Here is a 22,243-nt window from a genome sequence, read left to right as displayed (position 1 = left end):
TACAGCTACTTCTGTTTACACTCTTTTTAGCTGTAAACACACTTATGAAACATATCAGTTTATTAACAATAAATGAAAGCCTTGCAAGGTATTTTTAACATAGATAAACTCCACAAATTAAAATAGAAGTATTCTATTTCTAGACCCTTCCATTTTCCAATCTGTTAAAAATATCTCTGATTTCTAGGGATAATTTCTGTAATGCTTACATCTTGATTCTTGAATACAAAGCTCTCTTCATCCTTTCTTTGCTGATGTTCGGAAACTACAGATTATTGAAATATGCTTCTCTTTTCCAGACAATTTCTCCTGTCAAGTTTCTTACATTTAACTAGACGATATGCCAACCTTGTTAGAATGAGGGCATTTTTCACAATAAGATTTTATGAGGGAAAATGTAAACTTGAAAAATTGCACTTCTGTTATTATAAACAATTCCTCTGTCTCCGGCCAATTAAAAGCACCCTTTCTTTAGTCTGTTTATCTTAAACAGCTGTGAGACGCCATGTCAAGCCTTTTCTTCTCTTTATTTTCCACTTCTGTCAGCAGGTATTTTTATTAGTAAGGACAGTGAGAAACATAAACAGTTGCTGTATAAACAGTGTTGACAGTAGCTACCTAGCTGACTTCACACCACTTAGAGTGTGAACTTTACTATGTTTAAATAACTCTTCACACTTTTAAATATACACCAATGAAAAAGCATTATTTTAGAAACACACATTCAAGTCAGCCAAAGCAAAAGTGAGAATATTGTTTTAAACAAACCTTGAACTGGGGAGACACTGATTTCCTGGAGCCACCCTGCCAGCAGCACCTGCTGGGACTGAGACACTCTGGGCAGAACAAACCAGCTAATGGCAGGCTCTGAGTGACAGGAGAGCAGCAGATGTTGTTTATATTGACTTTTGCAAGGCTTTTGACATGGTCTCCCATAAATTCCCTGTAGACAAACTGATAAAGTACAGACTACAGAAACGGACAGTGAGATAGACTGAAATCTGGCTGAACTGCTGGGCTCAAAGGGTTGTGATCAGCATGAAGTCTAGCTGGAGAAAAGTCTGCTGGTGTACTCCAGGGATCAGTACTAGGGCCAGTTCCATTGAACTAGTTAATTAATGACCTGGATGATGGGATACTGAGTGTGCTCTCAGCAAGTTTCCTGACGACACCGACTGGGAAGGGCAGCTCACAGACCAGCTGGTTGCTCTCAGAGGAACCTTGAAAAACTCAGTCATAAACCAACAGGAATTTTATGAAGTCCAACAAAGGGAAATACAAAGTCCTGCACCTAAGGAGGAATAACCCCCAGCACCAGAACAGGATGAGGGATGATCAGCTGGAAAGAGGCTTTGCAGAAAAACACCTGGGGGTCCTCATGGGCTCCAAGCAAGACCATAAGCCAGCAGGGTACCCTTGCAGCAGGGAAGGCCAAAAGCATCTTGTACTGCATTAGGAAAATATGTTGTCAGCAGGTCAGGACCAAGGTCATTCTGCTCCACTCAGCACTGCTAAGACATGACTGAAGGGCTGTGTCCTCTCATGGGCTGCCCAGCACAAGCAAACATAAACATCCCAGAATGCAGGCCAGTGTAGGACTGCCAAGATGATTAAGGGATTGGAGCATCTGACATGGTGAGCCTGAAAGCATTGAGACTCCAGCCTGGAGAAGGCTGCAAGAGATCTTGTCAATGTGTATAAATACCTGAGGGGAACAGGGGTAAATGACACTTCTCAGTGGTGCCCAGCAACAGGGTAAAAGGCAATAGACACAAACTAAGATGGATGAAATTACATCTAAACAAAAGAAAACCCTTTTCTACTCTATGGTTGTTCAACAGCTGTCCAAGCAGCAAGTTGCTTTACTTGATCAGGGCAGGTGTTGGACAAGACAACTTCCAGACACCCTTTCTAATCAGGTTCTTTGGTTCTTTGTGGAGGGGACAAAAGGAAGACAAATCCATCTAAGTAACATAGACTGTGGGCTTAAACGTCAGTTATTAATTCTACGTACACACCAAGCCTTGAATAAGACGAAACAGTTACCTCTGTCTGACTTCATTATACGAAGTTGTTTATTTGTTTATTTGACTAAGGAAAAGCCTCATTGTGCAACTACAACAAAATAAGTTTTTTTTATCTCCCATGATTTTTCTGATGCCCAAGCCCGTAGGTCTAAACAGTATGAGAACCATCTAACATAGAGATTAAGGCAATATATTTGTCTTTACCAGTCAAATTATTCACCCTATTGTCTACTGAAATGTCCATTTGTATCAGCAAACTTCTGTCACTTTAATGAATTTCTGTGTGTCTCCTCCAGCCAGTACTCAAGCAGTAAAGCTAGTTTAACCAAAGCAGGGCAATGGGAAATCATCCTTCTCCTCTGATAAAGCCTTTTCTCTCACATCAAATATTGACAATTTTGTTTCCCAACTGTAGGAAAAATGAGAGGAACCAAGAGAACGTCACAGAGGAAAGCTAGAACATCTCATTCATGAAGAGCGGGCACCTGTGCACTGACCCAATTAGGCATTCAAACACTTGTCACTTTGGAGCTGGCTGGTTGTCACTCATCCAATTAGCCCCAGGCGATGTATTGTATGGTGGCATTCCCTGACAGGAGAACTGGAGCAATGGAGGCAACGAAGGCACAGTGACAGGGTGCCAGGATCCTGGTGAGTGAGAGCAGCCAGTAGCAAAGCCAAAGAACTTCAGAGCTTCCTTAACTTGTTTACCATCCAAAAAGCCTTTCAGAGTCTTCAATGGTCTTTTTTTTTTTTTTTTCAGAGGAGTCTAGTTTAAAAACCTTACAGTAACAGTTTTCTTTATCCAATAAAGCATTTAACTCCTGAGTGACTAACACAAGAACCATTTCGAAGAGGTAAAAAACAAACAAGGAAACAAGGTATCTTCATTGCATGCAGAGATGCTCTAAATGTTATTTTCAGTAACAGTGCCAGCAAGTAATTCAGAAGTCAAAATGCTTCAGTGACCATCTCCTCCCTTCTGTGTTTTAAATATATTACTGATGCTTTCAGGGGCTCTGTCTGCTTGACCACATAAATGAGGGATAAAATGCTTTACAACCATCCACAACTACATACTGTAAAAGATATAAGAGTTCTGTTCTACTGAACTACATACTGTACCACACTCAAGATCCCCAAATCAGATTTTTAGTTTAAAGAAAATCAGATACTAAACCACAGATGACTCTTCAGCAGCTACTATTCACTTCAAACAAAGCTATCTCTCTTCTTACACTGAGAGAGTTACACAAAGCAAACACAAGAGCAGGGAGGAGTTCAAAGGGGATTGGGAAAAAGGTGTTACAACCTAAACCATTTGAGTAAAGATTTCAGAATGTTCACGGATAAGAATCACTAAACTTGTGGTCCATGCTAGAAGAAAAAACTTTCCATTTTTCAGTACAATATTTCACATTCCTTCTAAGTCCATTTTTCCAGACTCACTGTTTCACTAGTTGACTTGACCTGATACCAGTAAAGAACCTCAGAGATGATTAAGGCTACCTGCAATTATGTGAAACTATGAAATATTTTTAGCTGCTTTTCTAGTTAACACATTTTGTTATGCCCTTCAGTTAAAATCTTGAGCTGAAATTAAAAAAAAAAAAAAACCTGACATCAATCACAGACTGTTAACTCAAACAAATATGAAAATGCAGGTAAATGCATAACAGATCTATGACTACGCTGGATACTTAAGAGACAGAAAACCAATGCCAGTAGTTCAGGGTTTTTCTCTCCACTTAGCAAGGGAAAATAAAATTTAGAGGGAAAAATTATCTTACCTTTGAACAAATAACTTCTAAGGAAGTTGGTCTCTCTCTTTGCTTTTCCTCCTGTTCTTAACTCTTGTATGACAGGTGTTTATGTTACTGCCTTGCCTGAAAAAATAACATACAACCTGAAATATTTATAGAGGTAAATAATTACATTCACTCTTAAATTACAACAAATACTTCATATATGTCTTGATAAAGCTGCAATACTAAATTCAGTTAAGTCAAACAAAATGGTATTTTAATAATAACTAATTAATACATGTTTGGCCAAAGAAAAAAAAAGAAGCATTAGAAAGAAAAGCAGCGCCCTAGGTTTCAAAGTTGTGTTTTGCATTTACCTCTCCAAAACAGCCACTTAGATCAACCTAGAGCAAACATGGTTTATCCAGGTTCACTGCACCATTAGTGATAACCAGTCAGTGCTTCACAAAGCTTGAGCAAGACAGCCAAGAAGCTTAACCACTTCTTTCCAGTGTTCAGTAACCCAGCTAAAGGTACACTGGGTACCTCAGGACTAAACACTTCAGTGCTCTTTGTGCTATGGGTGCCCAGAATTCCAAACACATCCACTGGAAGAGGTGGATGCAAAATGGAAATGGTCATAAACAGAACTTGCCCCGAAAGTGAGGGCTGTGGCTTAAGGGAAATTTCTAATTTGTCTTAACTCCTACTTCCTAGGAGAACATCCTAAATTCCAGTGGATGGATGGGACTCACATCTCCTGCTCCCCTCCTCCCATAATTTAAAAGTACAAAACAAAGAAAGAGAAGACAGCAGGAGAGGCTTGTTCTGAATTCAGCTGCTACCTTCTTCATTTTTTGACAAGAATTCTGCAGCCAGTTCCTCTAAACTCTTACTTTTTGTTACTTTAACCTATTTTAAACTTACTTTTAATGTTTTTTTGAGGACAAGTTGCCTATCTTTCCACGGTAGTGTACATGAGGAGTTGAACTTTCAAGTAAGCAAGGTTCAAGTAGGACCAGGAATTTTGAAAGTGAGCTTCAAAAACTTTCTGAGGACTCCCCTTATCATCTTTTAGCTGTACATGTTGCTAATCTGCAAACTCAGCTATGCTTGCCACAATATGCTGTCCTTATTTCAGTGAACTGGTGATGAACTGCAGCCAACAGCAACAAATTAGCATCACTGCAGCACCTGTTATTTTGTGTCCTGTACATAGAAGTATATACATTTTATTTTTAGGAAAGTAATTAAAGTTCCTTGTTTAGTCTTAACTGCAGATTGGAGCTGTTTTGTGAAGAAAACCAGGAAAGACTGCAACATCTCAGCTTACAGTGCTGATACAGGAAGATCAGTTTAATTCCTCATCAAATTGATAATTTAGTCATACCATTTCTTTCCATATACTTTTTAAAGCCTTTTTATTGTTAGATTGGCCTGCAAGTTGGCCAAACCTTAACTGTGGACTACAGCTCTTCTGTAGCTATTTCTTTCAGTAACAAGCAACACTTCTCATAAATTGCTTTTTATCAGGCTCTTCCAAAACAACTTGCTGCTCTTACATAATAAAACATTGGAAACAATACATTATCTTTGCAACATCAGGAGTTTTGGCATACATACATAATTTATTTCCCTGGGGTGAAATTCTCTTAGGAGATTCACTTCAATTGCCTTAATCTTTATTCAGACACTCAAACCACTTTGAACCCCCTGCCTCTATACTCAGCTGGAAATGCTGCCTGCAAACCAGCAGGACCTGGATGAGCCAAAGCCAGCATGGAACTTGTGTGCAGCTCCTAACTGACCACAGCACAGCCTGACAGTGATCACACAGTTCCTATTACTCCGAGGTACCAGATACATCCACCCTGCCACTCATGCTGCTTCCTGGCTGGTTCCATTCCCCAGCTGTCTCCAAGACAAAACCTGAGTGAACACACCAGGGAGTGTTCCAGCCTGGAAAATCCTTCCAAACAACAGCATGGACTGCCTTAAGTTTTGATTCTCCACTCTTGACAGACCTGCAGTTCTCACCTGCCAGGCACTGCATCCTCATTCGCAGCCTCTGCCTGCCTCCATGGGACCCACTGGAGCAGACCCCAGGATTTACAGTATTAGCCTGTGCCATCATGACTTTGGTGGGCTGCACACAGCTCCCACTATCCTAGGTACTCTGAACTAAAAAGACACCAGCTACTTATCAGGCTGCAGGAACACCACAGCGCCTAAACCACATTCAGATTATGGCCAGCCTTCTTTTTCAAGAGACTCATTTACTAAAGCATTAAAATGCAGATGTAGCCCAGCCCTTGCCAATCAGCCCACCTTGATGAGAGATATTTGTCCCCTTCTTCTTGTTTTTGCCATTTAAGAACATGTGTAGCCTCAAGGGCATTGTTTAGGCATGTTCTGAAACCCAGGGATGACTTGTATAAGACCTCACATACAGAAAAAAACCACAACTCTGTTGACATCATGGGTAACCTTTTCAAGACTTCTAAGATTCACTAAAAGAAGGGGAAAAATGAGTAGGAAATAAAAATCAAGGAGGAGTGTAAAAATGATGGTTCTAAAACAAGTCCATAGATTAGATGAAATATGTTTTAAATTTTGTAAGATATATTTGTGGTCTTATAATTTGCTTGGTCACTAGCATATTGTGGAAATGTAAAGCACACTTTTAAATTTTCTGACCTAACATTATGATTACTGCATACTTATTTGTTCAGATATTCATGAAATAACTACAACTTACAGAGTATCGTTGCTTTTCTTGTAAAAGTGTTGGTAGACTTCAGGGAAGCTAATATTAGAAAAAGAAATAATACACAGATACCAATAGGTAACTATGCAAAAAATTCAAATGTGAAAAATCCAAAATACAAAAAATCCATTTTTTGTTTCATAATCGGATTGGCTAAATGGTTTTACATAAAATGTACTCAAAAATATTCTTTAAAATGTCAAGACACTTTAATATTTTTAATGCAGCCTTAAAAAGCAATAGTGAGACAATGTACAGCTTTCTCATAAAATAATGTATCTATATACACATATATTTAATTGAATTTCTGTTTACTTTACAATACTGTGCAAAGTTCTTTAATATAAAATATTTGCTTTGTGATATTTAATGTATTTAAGCACAGTTTTCTGCAATCCAGTACTGCAGAGCTCCATTGTTCAGCCTTGTGTAATTTCTTCTTTCAGAGCTAAGGATTAATGAGGAGCTCTCAGAAAAGGAGAAACCACCCTGGTTGGTTGAGGGGGGCAGTGATCCATCTTGCTGTCATATCTATCTTATTTCTGGGTGTGCCCAAACCCAGATGATTCTGCCAAAGTAATAATGGAAAAAAATACACTGGAAATACAACAAAAGTAGCTTTTAGGCTTATTTTTTCATTTCTGATACACACACCCTCATGAAGACACTTCCTAGAGTGGGTAGTCCAACCTAGATTATATTAGCATCCATAAGGACAATGCCCAAATTTTACTCATATTATACTAAACAAAACAGAATACAGATTTCTTCGGATATTTAATATTTTGCAAAGTCACGCCCTTCCTTCATGGATACAAATGCTAACCTCATTCTGTCAATTCCTAGACTATTAACCAAAGTTAAATGTTTCAGTAAATTACATAGCATAGGTTTATTCTCCTGTTCAAAGTTATAACCTGATTTTTTTCATGATACTTCATTCCAATAAATCAAACCAACTAACACTAAGGTACACAAATCTCAACTATTTGAGTGAGTGGGAAGTACCAGGCTAGAGAAGGGAGCTCAGCCATTACCTTGTGCACGTAGCTATCCAGCTGTCATGGTCCTCTTCCTTTTTTGGCGGGTTACTTTTTCCTTTCTTCCTTTTAGCAAGTGGTAAGAATTTGTACCTTGCTCCCCTTCATGTTGCAAGCTTGACAAAACTCTGGTGCCAAGCCCTGCTGCTGCTGCTCTGTGTGCACGGGCACGCACAAGAGGGGCTGTTTCCAGCCGCCCGTCGCTTTGTCCTCGGCCCTCCCAAGCTTCTGTGTGATCAGCACAGCCTTTGTGGCCATACAATAGGGGTTAAACATTTCCCTGTATTTATAGAAAAGCAGAGCTAAATCTGCTTAGCTGCATGAACCTTTTAATAAAATTATGCTCACACTATTAGGGCATTTTTCCATTTGTTTGGTTTTTTTAAGAGTAATTAAATTTTTTTAAAAAACAAAAAAACCCACATATATAGGGTTTTTTATGTTTTGTTTATGTAGTGCACAGAAAATGCAATCAGCATTAATATTTTTCTCCAGATCTTGTATTATACACAATTTCCTTCCAAGCAGCTACCTGTGACTTGCCTATTTACTTCGAGATATAGTTTAATTTCTCCTTTACACTTATTCTACTTGACGACTTGCCAGTGGGACAATACCCTATCTCCAATAGGGTGTCTAAGAGACAGATCACTGCAAAAACTACAATCTGTACTCAGTGGTGAAATCCCAGAGTAAGAACGTAAAAATGTACAGAGAAATAAAGGAAAACACTTTAGAGAGCCAAATGTGCTTGCCCACAGTCCTAAAGACACTGATCTCATACACCACATGAGCCTCTGGACCACCCTGCCTTTCCAAGGAACTACCTTGAAGTAATACTGGTACAGAAAACTAACTTTTTTTTTTCAACTCCTAAAGAAAGAAACTCTGTTTACAAACTTTCTGTTTGTTCTGTTACAAATACAGGTTTGTCCCTCTGGTTTTTTTTTTTTTTTTTTTTGGTTGGTTGGTTGGTTTGGGTTTTTTTAATTGTTTGATTGATTGATTTTTTTAGTTTTGGTTTGGTTTTGTGGTTTTGTTTGTCTTTTTCTTTCTTTCTTTTTTTTTTTTTGTTTTTTTTTTTTTTTTTTTTGGTGGTTGGTTGGTTTGGGTTTTTTTAATTGTTTGATTGCTTGATTTTTTTAGTTTTGGTTTGGTTTTGTGGTTTTGTTTGTCTTTTTCTTTCTTTCTTTTTTTTTTTTGTTTTTTTTTTTTGTTGTTTGAGGGATGGTTTTTTTGGGGGGGCTTTTGTTTGTTTGGGTTTTAAGTCCAGTTAAAACATTTCTAACTTTAAGGGTTTTGCTTCTTATTATAGATAGCAGGATGAATTCTGTCAGTCTCTATTAGCACCAAAACCAGTTCAGAACAATTACTTCATCTGGTCCTTTTGAAACCTGTTCTGTTTTTAAAGCTTCTTAGAACAATGTTTTTCCTGACAAAAGCATGAGCTGGACTTCAGAATCTACTTCAAAGTAGATTGCCAGTGAGGTTCAGTAATGACTGCATCCACCTGAACTCTTAAACTTGACAAAATAGAACCAGAGTATGCTAATTTCAGCTCTCACTTCACATATGTGTCTTGATGCTAGAGCTGCAAACACTTAGCTGAGAAGGATAAAAAAAAAAAATCAGAGGTTAATTACCATTATAGATGATTATTTTTTTAATGTGGAAATTTATCATCAAATAGTATGGTGTTGATTAGGCAAAACCTCTGCCAAACAGTTAACTGCACATTTACAGCTTTACACTGAAACAACAACAGCAGACATGAAACTGTAAATAAGAAGCTACTTACCATGCCACAAATGTGGCACAGTATTAATCTGTTATTTTTACTTAGTAACATTTAATTCTTGGAAAAGCTCAATTCTCAAAATGGCTATTTTCATGGTTTCAATCATCCCTTCCAAAATGAAGTCCCAGAAGAAAACTATCAGAGTAAAGAAGTAGCTTAACTATTTGCTCCCCTCTGTCTTTGACAGCACATTATATCAAGAAATCAGCTCATATATAGCTGATTGACCAGAGTTTTTGCGTTTAACTGGGTTTAAGCAGAAATTGTCCACTGAATTTTAGAGCTGAATGATGGAGGGTGAGGGCTCATTTTGTCATCTGATTGACCAAGTCTAATCAGAATTATTTCTGCACACTGCTTCACTACAGCTGTAGATCCATTAAACACTAAATGCTCCAGAGGCCCATCCCCTTCAGCTTCCCACTGTGACTGCCATTTTTCAGACAGTAGCTACTCTGTGGGCTACTCAAAACATTCAAAAATCGAGGTGCTATATTTAATTGACAGCTCAAAACCCATAGCAAAATCTGTCATTTGAATGCTAGGACAGCAGCTATCATAATAAAACAGGCTCTTTGTGGTGGAGAAAAAGAATCCTTAAAAAGAAGCCTTTGATATGGTTCCCTTACTTCCCAATACATTTATCAGGAAAAGGTTTTCAGTCACAATAGCTTTTTTTCTTCAACAGAAATAATCATGTCTGCCTCTGGAAATGTTCACTGAGATAGGCACTTTTGTAATCATAATATTACCCTTTTAAATCTTAGTACCATTTTAGCCTCAGGAAGCTTTAGACTAATATAATCACTAGGAATGACTTAGTGCACAATTTACTTATTAACAAAACCGTTTTTTGGCCTCTTGAACTGTTTAAGCTGAAAAAAACTGTGATATGCACATACAGCACACAATTCCTTACTTTGAGATCTGCTTGAGAGAAAATATAAAAAAAGATTCAGAGAAATATCTAAGAACTGTCCATACATCTAGGAAATGTTGAATGCATTTTTGGCTTTCCTTTCCAAATGTCATCAACTCTTTCCAGACATACTATAATACTTAGGAAAAGAAACAAATCATTTATGCTGAGGTCAAAGTCATATTCTCATCAAAATTCAGTTAGTGCAACACTCATCTGAGACCTTCAAGCAGCTGAAGAGCTAACCTCATGGTGCAGCTTAACCCCAGAAGACAGGCTTTGGACCCTGGTAGGCTGGACTGGGCAAACACATATGGGATCTGTAACTCTAGAAATGCAGCATGACTCACAATGACCCAGGAATGGAGCAAAGGAAGACACAAAATAAAGCTGCTCGTGCAGTTAGGTTAGGGCAATGAAGATCAAAGTATGATCACAATCATAGTATGATAATAAAATGGGCTGCTTCTTTTACCTGTTATGTTGTGCACTGAATATTTTTAAAGCTTCTGTATGCCTAACAATTGTTGTATTCCATTTTATTTAAATGGTATGCTCTGTCTCACCCCTCCGAAATGTATGGTATATTCTAAGCCTGTGGTCCTGCCCTGAACCATCCCGTATCTGTCATCCCATTGGCCCAAGTCTGATTCCGCGCCCACTTCAATTCCCCTCTTAAGCTGTGCTAGGGGATCAGTCTGGCTCTTAGCCCTTCCTCTCTCTCAGCCTCTTCTCCCCTCTTGCCCCTTCCCTCCCTGAGGCTCCCCCTCCCTCCCCCTTCCCCCCTTTTCCCTCAGTAGCCATGCTGTACCCGGGGTTGGGACCCCAAATAAACCTTCATATGATCAGCACCCTCAGAAGCCGTGTGGAGTCTCCTTGCCTGCCTGCTGCTGCCAGCCAGCTCACAGCCTAGGGGGCCCTCCGGGCACATCCCCGGGGTGCCCCACCTCAAAACGCACTGCAACAAACAATTACTTCTGAAGTAATGTCAATATTTTAATTTTTAGAGTACAGATTTCGGTATTGAAGTGTACACCATTAATGTCCACATGACAAAGACAGTATTTGAATTTGATGATTACACCAGGACGCAGATTAGGCATGCTGGATCATACTACTACTATTGTTTGTTTGAAAATCAAGAGGCAAAATGTTTCCATTTCCTACATAAGACTTAAAGAAATGCATAGTTTTGCTTCAGATTTGTTCCTTGTGTACGTTTTGATAGATTCATCTTCTCTTTGCTATGTTTTAGCATACACAAACTTCATATTTTTATTTTTCATTTTCCAGCTTCAATTTCCTTTACTTTACCAGTAAAGTTTTCAGCAATCATAATTTTGTGTGTAAAAATTTTGAGTTTCTTTATGAAGGGTATCTTTATGATTGTGGAGTCTGAAAATACGTTAAAATGGAGGTGACATTCAAAAAGACAGTTTCACAGGGATAACAAGATATGCAAGGTGATTATTCACTGTCACCCGTGTATCCTTATCCCAAAAATTCAACCCAAGTACTTGGGTTGAGAAATGAATTTTAAGGAGTATCTAATAAGTCTAGGATATTATAAAGCAATAATTGTGAAGAGCAGGATCCCCTAAGGATTACAGGATTTATTTATTTACTTTAAAACTACACCATAACCACTTCTACTGGTTTTAAGCTGTTACCACTGAAATTTCGTGGACATACTTTAATTAAACCCATTGCTGTTGCTCTTTTAGTAATTAAGTAATAATTTATTCCTTTTGCTTTTCTTTCCTACAAACAGGAGTCTCTATACAAGAACATATATAGCCAGTTACTTCCTACCAGTCACCAACACATTATGGTAGGGAAATCAGGTTAAGTAATTTTTAAGTAGACCTGAATAACTATTCTTTGTTCCAAAATAATTGTAGCCTGTATGTCCTGACCACAATTCTTAGACTTTTGTCTCCTTTCTACATTTTCCTGAAGTTCATTGTATCAGCCAAAGCAGACTATCTGCCAGCTACAGAAAATCCCTTCTCACAAGCTCTGGGGATGCAGACTCACACAGGTCCCATTCCTCTTAATCCTTTTCAGGGAGAGCCTTTGTTCACATACGTAAGACACATAAGCTGTTTATCACACAGAGAAGTTGCCAAGGAGTGTGAGATTTCCCCAAAGTGATTCCAGCACAGCTGACTGAGAAGAGTCCTCTTCAAATAACTCAAGGTTCATTCACTTTATTATTTTACCAGCACACCCAGTTAAGTATTGTACACGGGCTTTCTTTATGTTTTCATGTTACTTTTTAATGAGGAAGCTCCATAATAAGATTCACAGCATTAACTTTAATTATACTAAGATTTTCTCTAGTACTGTTCTCCATCCCTTTTCATAGTGGAACAAATGCTTTGCCCTTCCTCTTTAGGCACAATGAGTGTCCTTGACTACTGGATGCCCAAAGCCATTTAAAAATACAGAAACACAGTAAGTGTAGACAAATGTGCACTTCCCAACCTCGGGATGAGGAGATTTATCAGCAGCTAGAAAAGCAATTGCAGCTTCAGGAACAAAACAGATCTGCTGGTGCTGTAGTGCCTGTAGCTAACTAGAAGTTACTTAAACTAAAGACATCAAGTGCATAGCCAAAATGAATTTGCATCAACTACACATAAAAATTAAAAAAAAAAAAAAAAACAACCAAAAAAAACCCCCCAAAAAAAAAAAAAAAAACAGAATCAAGCCTGTGAAAGAAAGTGAAGAGGATAAAAGGAAGAAGATAACAGAAGATGACTGCACGACAAAGGTTACAATCTTGATTCTGTAAAAAAACCCAAAACAACCAAACAGGAACACAAAACAAAATGCACCATTCAAAAGATCATTCAAACAGGCAGACAAAAAATCCCAACAAGACAGGATCAAGATTCCGTCTGTTCTCAAGGGAAGAAAAAAAATTAATAAAATTGAGTATTCTTTGGATGCAGAAATCTTTTTGGGATGCTTCAGGTGTCCAAGAGTTTTCTTTTTCTTGGTAAGGCACATGTTTGTACTTCTGCATGTGCCATATGGGCTATACCTGAGCCTGCACTACCCAAAGAGAAGCTGGCTGGAATGGAGGCCACATTCAGCTGCTGACATTCCTCTGTCCACCCTCATCTATCATCACACATAGAAACATCCAAATTATCCAGGCCTTAAACTTTACTTGAATGCTCTCCAGCTATCTACCATTCTTTCTCTGTATCATTTTGATAGAATTTAGAAGCTGTCTGCTTCAATTGTGTCAATAACTTGACTGACATCTTGAAACTAAGTTTAGCCACCTGAAACTCCTTAAGGGCTGTACATACACAGAGAGCATGCCAAGCATACAAAAGAACTGGGCTCCCCAAAGCACTGGCACAGGCAGCTGTAATTTGCTATTAAATAAGCAAGAGGAACGTGGTGTGTAGCAGTTCTTTCTCCTTACACTGAGCAGCACTGGCTATGGCTCACCCAGTCTTCAGCACTTTGCTTCAGTGGCACAGCTTGTTTAGAGACAGAGAAGACAATCTCTCCCCCTCGCACATCACATCTGAGGAACATATTGAAGTAAAAAAAAAAAAAACAAAAAACAAAAAAAACCAACTTTTCTACCCCTTTGTCCTTGCTCCCCAAAGATCCTAAAACACAATGAATAGGGATTTTCCTCAGAGACAAACCATGGGGGCTTGCATCTACTGAGCAAAAAGGTAAATTTTATCTCCAGTCTCTCCTCCAGCAAGTCCTGCAGTCAAGGCTGTTTGCTGGAAAAGGCACAAATCCATAATAATTCTTCCAGGAAGTTCCAAATACAAAATCTTCATTCAAAAAAACCAGCACTCAGCACTAAAGCCGTCTTAATAAAAAGAACAGATGGAGACACCTCCTGACCCCCTGATTCTGTGCCAGTTTTGCTGTGTCCCAGCTCTTCCTACTGCCCACTGCCGGCCCCAGAGGAGTTCTCAAAGCACCACTGCCATGCACAGCTGGAAGGAAGGGGAAGGGGGCACTAAAAACTGAGCAGCTACACACAATACCTGTGTGAACATGCACACCCACACTGGGAACAGTTGCTGTGGTGTGCAAGCCCCCATTTTGATAAATCTGACCATTTTCAAAAGCGAAAAGTTTAACATAACTGCATTTCTGGGCTTCATCTTTCACAAACTTTCACTTTAAACCTGGTTTCTATTTGTGAGACTGAAACAAAAACATACACTAAACTGCTTCCAGGTTTAAATTCTTAAACACTGCAAGTTTTCCACTACAGCAAAGCCCTTCCATACTATACAATTAAGACTTCAAGGTCTCAATTTTAAAAAGATTTTTTTGTCAGTCTTCTGATAGGCAAATTAATTTTCATAACTACTGATCTAGAATGAATTTCAACTATTGACCTGGATATAAAAAAAAAAATACTCAAAGGCTTGAAACCATTCCTTGCTGCAGTCCAGTTAGAACTACATTTGATTTTAAATACATTTGAATAATTTGGCATTACTTATGGAAATGGGACATTTGATATTTTTCTTTGTAATTATACTTGTGATTTCAAAGTATTGTCTCTAGATGTGCTGTTTGCATCTTCACAAAGACTCTGTGTCATTAATATTCTGCAAGTTGTCAAATGCTTTAGTGTAGCAACTAACTGTTGAATTTGGCTTGCATGAATAGAATAAATATTTCATTTTTATAGTAGCCACTGCGGGAACAATAAGCAGGAGCCACACAAGCACAACAGATTTTTCACCTCCGCAAGAAGAAATTGAACTACTTGTATTTCCTTTAAAGACAGTAAAACTATATTGCAACTATATATTTATTGCTTAGTTCACCTCTATATTATAAAGGTGAACTAAGCAATAAAATCACACATTCAAAAGATAGTTTCAGCAAGAAAATACACTGTGCAAATACTAGCAGTGGAGGAAGAAAGTAGCAGGTTGTATACAATATTCAAAAAGACCAAAAAAGAAGGCTAGGTTTCATGTAGAAATAAAGTCATTATTAAATATTACAATATGGAATTTTTATTAAAATAATTAATATCATATTTATTACAGCCAAATTACCACACATCCAAACTCACAGCAGGTCCAGGTTTTGATCTGCATGCATTGCATGATTTTGTCTTCTCTGCAGTAAGAGATGAAATATTCACACACATATAGAAACTGGCTTTATCACGGCTTAAAAACCCCAAAGAAGCTGTGCCCTTTATGGGCTTTTCCTTGCTTCACACATTTGTCAAATGACTTCCTACAGGATTAAAAAAAAAAAAAAAAAAAAAAAAAAAAAATAAATATATATATATATATATATATATATATATATATATATATGAATCTCTACAAGAACCTGAACTTTGCAGAAGCCTGTTTTGCAGTTATCAAACAACCTGATGAGCAGCAGATGTACCTCTCCTTTATTAGCAGCTTGGATAGCAAAGGTGTTTGGAATCATTTTTGCACATAGGAGGCTGCTGGAGTTGCCAACCATCCAGTTCAGTTATTTACAAACTGCCTTTTGCACAGCAAACCTGGTTTGTAGCAGCCAGAACTGCTGCACAGGCAGAAGTGGAGCAGTTGGGAGAATGGCACAGCTGTAACTCCAGCAGCTGTGACACCAGCAGGTACAGTTATGTTAGATTACCTCCTGAGGCCATGGAGTCCCTCTGCAATAACACCATCTCCTCCTTTCATTAGGAGTGTATGACAAGTCTAAAGGTATCAAATTATTTTACTTTTCAATTGTAGAAGGAGGAATATAATTTACATATAATTTCTGTATTTAAATATAATCCATTTAAAGCACTGTTTTGCTTACCAAATTGTATGCCATATATAGAATTGCAAAATAGCTACCTGTTTTACAAACTCAGTGGAAATCTCCATCCGTAGGACAGGTTTTACTTACACCAGAGCCTGCAGCTCTGTTTTCCAAATTGCTCTACCCAGGAAACCAATGCACTTCAGCAGGTGCTTGAGGTAAATGTGCTGTGTTCTCCTCCAAAAGTACAGACAGCACATGCACCAAACAAATGCAGCCTCATGCCACAAATGGTGATGAGTTTACAACATACAGTAATCAAATGTGAACTCAGAAAGTAAGGGATTTGTCTTTGAGGGGCTTCTAAGGCCATGACTAAAACTGATGCTGTTTTACTCAGTATACTAATATTAGTCACTGTTTTGACACACAAAAAAAAAAATCATGGTATAGAAGGGATCTATGAATATCCCATTAAAGCCTTAATATCCACTCATCACATGGTCTCCTAATTCACTTCTCTCTCAGTACCACCTCTCTGTATTAAGAAAACCTCCAGTTCCAATGAGTTACACTTCTTCCCAGGCATCTTCAAGTATTTCTTTTACTTCACTATTTACTGGAAAAACCAGTAAATAGATAAAACAAAAACTTTAATCTCACCTGACTGTTTTAGTTATGCTATTATGGTCTGTGGGTATCAATATATATTATTAGTCTTTCCTGAAAGCATGATGATAGAGATGTTACCTCATTTTAAAACCAGGAATATTTTGGCTCAGGATCTGTGATGGGTGAAATGCCAACTTATGATAAACCCAAGTCCTACTGAAATGATGCAAAACATATTTGGAAATTACCTTAGCAAACACAGCCTATTAAAAATTGTGATTTAGCCTCAAAACACTGAAAACATTTATTTTTCATCTTAAGAGATTATTCAAGAGATTATTGACTCGGTAAATAAGCTTTTCTGTGTAAACAGAGAAATAAAAACTGTTGTCACCTTGCTAAGCTTTGGGGGGGTTTATTTTAAAAATATACTTAAACCTAAAATTAACCATTTAACATATTAATTACTTTAGCTACTACTACATTTTCCTTTAAAGAACAGTAAAGTTTATTAGGATGTACATGAAACATGTACATCCTAATAATAAATACTTCAAGGATGATTATTAAACCTAAAATTAACCATTTAACATATTAATTACTTTAGCTACTACTACATTTTCCTTTAAAGAACAGTAAAGTTTATTAGGATGTACATGAAACAAATAAATACTTCAAGGATGATTGTAGAAAAACAAAGACTGTAGACTTGAAGACATGTTAAGTAAACCAGGAAATAAAATAAAAAGTGTATTTCATTCTGCTGTTGCTGTAGAACTGTTTTCCAATTACAAGTCAGATTGTTTTTATTTTCTGCAGTTGCCACAGTGTCATAGTTTGTCTAGGATAAAACACAACAGCCAGTGGTGGTATATGTGTACAGCTCTCCCTTATCAGAAAAGATAAAATACTTGGGCAAGGACCACAAGGAACAAACACCTTTAAAAACATACTTTTACTCTCCAAACACTGTGAACAGCAAGAGACTAAGTGCATACTATTGACAAAGCCAAATTCAAGATGGGAACTGGAATTCAAACAGGCTAAAGGAAGAAAAAAGCAAACAAAGAGTACAAGAAAAAAACCCGGCAGGTTCTTTAAAGGATTTACAGGCATATATTGATTGAGGTTAACGCTGAGTGCTACCAACTGACTTCGAAGCTCTAAAACACACAGCAAGTAAAGCTGTGGCATTATTAATATTTAATGTTGTTTTGACTTTAAACACTGACAGGATGTCTATTCTACCAAAATAAAAAATTCATTAAAGAACTCTTTTGAGATAGAGATTCAGGTTTAAAGCATGGAGTGCAAAACTTTCAGCTTCCTCAGCTCCTGAGGACATTTGAAGAATAGGATCTTCATGCCAGTTACAACACTACCAACTCAATGATGGTATCTGCATTAAAAAAAAAAATAAAACTAAGTCAAAATCAAAACCTACTTTGAAAAAAAAAATCTTGATAAAATAACAATGGCTTTTGATAATTTCAGAATGTCATTCTGGTTTTATATTCAAACTGAACAAGAACTAAACCCACTGAAGCCTCATGCTAAGGGCAGTTCTGTTAAAAGAGCTCCATTTTCTGCCAGCCTTACAAAGGCATGACAATCCTCCACGTAACCTGATAAATGATGTTGAACTTGGATTAACTTAGGTGGCCAACAGCAGAGTAGCAGGACCTGTCAGTAGAAGAAATGAGACAGTCCCTCATCCCTTCTGTGTTAATATGGAAGCTAATAAAATTCATATGGCCACAAATAAAGTGAAGTACAAGAACCTTCACTTATTTGGAAAATGAAAGCTTAAGAAAAATCTTGTTAATATAGATTTAAATGTAAGACTGTTCTACAGAGAATTCTACAAGCTGCAAATCACTACTTAATATGGCACAGTCAAGTTGGCTGCTGTCTACTGAGAGCTGAAATGACTCAGGGTTACAGAGCAGATGATAAGCACCAGTACGACAATCACATAAGCTTCAGAACACAAAAAACTTTGGTGATAACAAGATCACAGTAAGAGACACTAGTTCTTCATTGTGTTATGTATGGGCCTCCCAGACTTACCTGGTTCTGCTTTTTGTCTCCTCACTGTGCAGCTACCAGGACTCTGCATCCTCTCCCCAGCCCAATCCTCCTGATCCCAGTTCCCAATCCAATTCAAATTGCCATGTTACAAGTAAGTGTCACCACTGCCCAGAATCATCACAAATTATGCCCCCTTTTTCAGCAAACACTGTAATGTACCTACATAAATGGTATGTTACACTTTCAGCTAAATGTATCTGACAGTCTAAATCAGCCTCCCATTCAACTAAGCTCTGCTTCATTCCCTGAAATCACTGTGGAATATGTCCTTATTCTTTTTATATATCAGAGGAAAGTGGAAAGTGTGTTTGTATTTAGGAAGCTAGTTCAGGCACCTGGGTATTGAAACACTGGAAACAGAACTAGAGTGACAACTGATAACAACACAGTCTAGAATGAGAGTAAGATATTTTCATTTTGCACCCAGTACACATATTGGTAACACCTGTCAAAACCACAGGGCATCAAACTGATTTTCACCACCTGCTGAGAAGTGAGCAATCCACAGTAACCACTTGACCCCTCTAATAAGCAGCAAAACCAAGATAATGAAGAAAATAAAACCCGTATCTCATTCCTTACAATACCTAGGAATTGCTTTTGCCCCAAGTAGAGAGGCTAGGAACACTAACAAAACCAAATTTCCACTAGAAATTATTTTGTTCTTAGCTACAAGGTTGGAAAACCCAACATATTTTTGCGAGCTGGCAAATGATTAAAGCCGCCAAGCTCCGTGCTCTCCCAACGAGCAGCGGGAACTGGGACTTTGTGTGCTGCAAACCCCCCCTGCCTGGCAGCGAAAGAGCTGACAGATCACCTGCCAGCACCACAATGACAGCACTGCCACCAGCCTGGGAGCTGCGGCTTCAGCCACGCTGCAAGCACGAGCTCCAGGAGAAGAAAGTGAGAGAAAGACCCACAAGACAATTAGTGAGTACCTGAAAATAGACACTCAAGTTGTCCATGCCAGAAGTAATTGGGAATTCAGTCCTAGGGAATGGGGGAGCTTCTGCAAAATGTTTCTCCAGAAAATTTTGGTATTTAACACTCTGGGAGTGGCCTGTTGATTCTTTCTACATGTGCTTCCCCCCCCATCCAATTCCATGTGTATTTCATAACAGTTCATCCTACCATGTACTGTTTATCTTTATACTGATCTCTATAACCAAAACAATAATTAAATTTTCCAGCAACAATTTCAGCCCTACCCCTTATATAAGCAGATGATTATTTACATCAATTTCAGCATGCCTTATCATGTAATGATTATAATACACATGTACTATGAGACTCAAGTTCTTATCACATTTGCAAATTTATTCTAATGTTTCTATTGAGTACTTTATTTTGGAGGGTTTTTTTTATTTCTCTCAGCAAATCTTTCATAGTAGATCTTCAGAGAAATTTTTGGGAATATAAATTCTACCTATTCTTCATTATAAATAATGACATAGCTTAAAAGCAGAACTGGAACTTCAGATCTGTTCCAAGTGATTTAAACTCTGGCCTCTGCACAAGTGATCTAAAGAGAAAAAAAAATTAAAAAAAGAAAACATTTCTTTGTAAAACACCACCAGCAGAAGAGACAACTTAGGCTTTTGCAGTGGAATACACAGCAATAGAAAGATGACCCTTAAATTTTGGAGTCAACCTTTGAAGCTGTGCAATGCAGACAGTTCACAAGCACATTTCAGCCTAGAGGAACCTTTTGTGCATCTGTATCCCACCTCTTCTTATACTGCTACACCTTGACCTCATCTCATGCTCTCTGCTATCCAAGCTTCAGCTTTTCCTTTGGGTTGTTCCTGGTGTATTCTCACTTCCCAGCTGTTACTCTTACCTACTGCACTCATCCTGTCTGTCCTCCAACACATGCACATAAACAAGCTTCCAGTCCTTTAGGTCAATCTGCTTCTCTCAATCCTCCAACTTCAGAGGCCTAATCTCTGCCACATTCATTATGACAACACATGAGTACAAAAAAGATCTGTGCAGGAGCTTAAGCACTGATCTGCATGACCATCCATAGTGTTTGGTTCCCTCAGCTGGCTTTTCAAATTATCACCTCACTTGGGGGCTGCTGACAGTGGACAGCATCATTTCTATTTCAGCCAACAGTGCTCCAACACCATCCTAAGCTGCTCTCGGCTCTTGTACGGTCTTATGTTCCCCAGGACACACAACATACATAACCGAGGCCATGCTATGAAAAAGAAGATCCTGGCAGTCTTGGCATTATACCAGACACTGAACTGAACCTTCCAAAACCATCATGTGGTCATAGACACAGGATTACCACACAGGACTCGAAGGAGACAGCACACAGTGTGGAAGTGCCCAGGCCATTAGAGGAAGCAGCGCTTACCAGTGTCAAGACAGACACCTTAATCCAGTTGATAACAGGGAAGGATCTGCTTCTTGCCTAGCAATTCCAAGTGCCAGCTTCACAACTTCTCACAGAGTCTGGGCCTAACCATTCACCCTCCTGCTGAGTCTCCTTGCTCTTCCACATTACCAGCTACTCATTCCTCAAAATTACTGACAAGCAATATTATAAACCAAAGGGCAAACTTCCTTTTCCCCTTAAGCCACTGGTTCTTTTGCTGAGTCCCAAACTTGGCCAGCTCCAATAGCTTATTACTATAAATACAAAGCCTTGTCAGACACCTCCAGGTATGATCTGGGATGCACTCAGTATAGTTACAGTATTTGTTACATCTTATGCTTTGCTACTGAAAACAGACAAGCTGAAATATCAAAGGTTCTTTAATTCAGCCAGTAATTAGTCACAGCAATGACAAAGTAACATTCCTGTACAGGAAGGGAAAGGTTTCCAAGTAAAAACTGCAGCTTTTTTATTTTAATAGCTTCTACTCTGTCATCATCTTCAGAAGTGACTGAATTACTTTGGCTGAAGCTTTTCAAACAAAACTAGCTTGCAGCAAACACTAATGTCAGACAGTTTAAAAAACCAGATAGCACTAACAATTCCTCCCTTAATGATAAGGGGGGAGACATGACCAACTGTTACGAGTTATACTTATTTCATGCAATTTGGTAGCACTGTGCCTGCATGTATGAACTAAAATGACTCAAACAGGAATGAATACATAACGAAAACCAATCTCCAGATTTGAACAGAGCTCTAATTTTAGTTCAGTATTGTTTTCTCAGGTATAATTTCCTTTCAAGTGCTTAAATTAGGAAGCTGTGTCAAGCACTTTTAAAAGCAACAGGAAGAAAAGCTGCATCCAGATCTGGTGCAGCACACAGCTTACTCAGATGGCTCAGACACGTTTGGTCTGCTCAGAGCAACACTTGACTTTGGCTCTGTGTTCCCACATCCTTAGAAGCCTAGTCTGTATTCAGGACTGCAGAAGCAGAAGCATCCTCCCATACACACACGCATGCCATCCCCTAAAAGAAGTGGGGGAGCAGCTGGGATCCTTAGAGCCAGCAGCTTGTGCTGCAAGGCACACAC

At 38.3% G+C, this 22,243-nt stretch overlaps 1 protein-coding gene across 2 annotated transcripts in view; it reads right to left on the bottom strand.

Moving 5' to 3' along the window:
- NRCAM (neuronal cell adhesion molecule) overlaps positions 1–22,243 on the bottom strand; it is a 144,062-nt gene that overhangs the window by 94,545 nt on the left and 27,274 nt on the right. For both annotated transcript variants that reach the window (XM_041396070.1, XM_041396071.1), the window contains exon 2: positions 3,818–3,913. The gene's annotated coding sequence lies outside the window, so the exon portion shown is untranslated. The remainder of the gene's footprint in view (positions 1–3,817; positions 3,914–22,243) is intronic.

The sequence above is a fragment of the Onychostruthus taczanowskii genome, unplaced genomic scaffold (assembly GCF_017590055.1).
Source record: "Onychostruthus taczanowskii isolate IOZ18803 unplaced genomic scaffold, ASM1759005v1 scaffold125, whole genome shotgun sequence".
Taxonomy (NCBI): Eukaryota; Metazoa; Chordata; class Aves; order Passeriformes; family Passeridae; genus Onychostruthus; species Onychostruthus taczanowskii.
This window is presented reverse-complemented; position numbering and strand designations above follow the sequence as displayed.